The sequence below is a fragment of the Pelodiscus sinensis genome, chromosome 11 (assembly GCF_052426305.1).
Source record: "Pelodiscus sinensis isolate ZL-2025 chromosome 11, ASM5242630v1, whole genome shotgun sequence".
Lineage (NCBI taxonomy): Eukaryota > Metazoa > Chordata > Testudines > Trionychidae > Pelodiscus > Pelodiscus sinensis.
Genome location: NC_143062.1, coordinates 9,701,644 through 9,703,309, shown reverse-complemented (window position 1 = coordinate 9,703,309; position 1,666 = coordinate 9,701,644). Strand labels below are relative to the sequence as shown.

General features: G+C 49.2%; 1 protein-coding gene across 4 annotated transcripts in view; it reads left to right on the top strand.

Annotated features, from left to right (window-relative positions):
* The first annotated feature begins 84 nt into the window (after positions 1-84).
* The window catches only part of LOC149523776 (uncharacterized), a 49,043-nt gene continuing 47,461 nt past the window's right edge, over positions 85-1,666 (top strand). For all 4 annotated transcript variants that reach the window (XM_089781058.1, XM_089781057.1, XM_089781056.1 and 1 more), the window contains exon 1: positions 85-1,186. The gene's annotated coding sequence lies outside the window, so the exon portion shown is untranslated. The remainder of the gene's footprint in view (positions 1,187-1,666) is intronic.

Genomic DNA, 1,666 nt, shown 5'->3' with positions numbered 1-1,666 from the left:
GGGAGGAGGGGGCGGCAGCGGTGCATTGTGGGGAGGAGGGGGGCTTGTGAGACAGCGGAGGAGAGGAGAGCGGAGGAGCAGCGCATTGTGGGATTGGCGAGGCGGGAGGGCTGGAGGGAGCAGTGCATTGTGGGATGCCGACAGGCGGGGGGCCTCGGGATGGGGACTTGGACCAGCAGTGCATTGTGGGACTCCGGACGGGGACGTCATCCACCTCCGGCTGGCCCCGGCGGCCATTTTGTGTGTGGCGGGAGCCCTACTTCTCCCCCTTCCCCGGGGCGGGACAGACGTGTGATGGCTGCAGTAGCCCCTCCGTGGGGAAGCTACGCTAGAGGAGAGGCCGCCTGCGAGGAATGGCCCAGAGTCGTACAGCAGTAGCTAGGCCCGCGTCACTGAGCTCCCTTCCCGCCCTATTCCCTGGGCCACTAACCTGCCCTCTCCTCAGTACTAATGCAGCCCTAAAGCTGGCCACTAACCTGCAAGCCTGGACACCGGGCTCTTGGCTCTCAACACGGGAACCTTGCAGCCTCCTCCAACAAGGTTCCCGTCTCTCTCACCAGCAGGGCTGTTGGTCCAACAGAGGATAGTACTTCAGCCACCTTGTCTCTGGAGCTCAGGAGGCAGGCTGGTTTGCTGCCTTGGAAGAGTCACAGGCCTCCATATTCAGAGGTTGCTACTGGTATCAGGGAGCCTACGTGAAATCAGTGGGAGCTGCAGGCATTTAAGCACTTCTAGAAAGTATTGCCCTGGGGTCTGAAGTCAGGGTCCAAACATACAGGCACCCTTCTTTAGGAAAAAAGTGGCCATTTCTGTAGCCTAGTTTCCTCCTCTGTAAAAAGGGCTTAATGATAGCAATTCACCTTCATGAAGTACTCTGAGATCTACAACTGAAAAGGACAGGGAGTTGCACTTCTTATTTAAATCACTGCTCAGTTTAATTTGTGATCTACCCTAATTACATTGGGGCTCCATTCCTACTAATTTGTTACATTTCAGACATATCAGTCTGCTATTATTTTCCTACTAACTGTTTAAAGTAAGGGAGGGGACTTCAAACTGATGTAATTCTTGTTTACCTAAGGAAAACATGCAAAGGAAAGAAGAGGCATCAAACTACTGGCATGATGTCATTTCCAGCCACTATGTTGAAAGCTGGCAAGTCTGCAGCGGGAAGTTTCTTCAGAGGGTAGGATGTTCCCTATAATTGATTTATATAGAGAAAATATTCTGGACTAGTATCTCTCTGTGATCTTTACACTTATTCACTCTATTTTCCTTCCTTCTCCTTTACAGAAAAGACAGTGTTTGTCTCTTTCCTAGGGTCTGATCTAAAACCCACTGTGGACTTTGAACAAAGCCTCTAGTACTTCCAAGACTGCTATCACAATCATGATGCAAATAAAATAAGAAGTCCTGTGGCACTTTAAAGACTAATAGATTTATTTGGACATAAGCTTTTGTATGTAAAAATGGGGTGGAAATCACAGACATTGATTGATTGATTGATTTAGTATATCAATCTCCTAAGCTCTGTGACTTCCACCCCATGCCTCTGACAAAGTGGTTTTCACCCACAAAAGCTTATACCCAAATAAATCTGTTAGTCTTTAAGGTGCCACAGGACTCCTTGTTTTTGCTGATGCAAACTAACACCGCTACTCCTCTG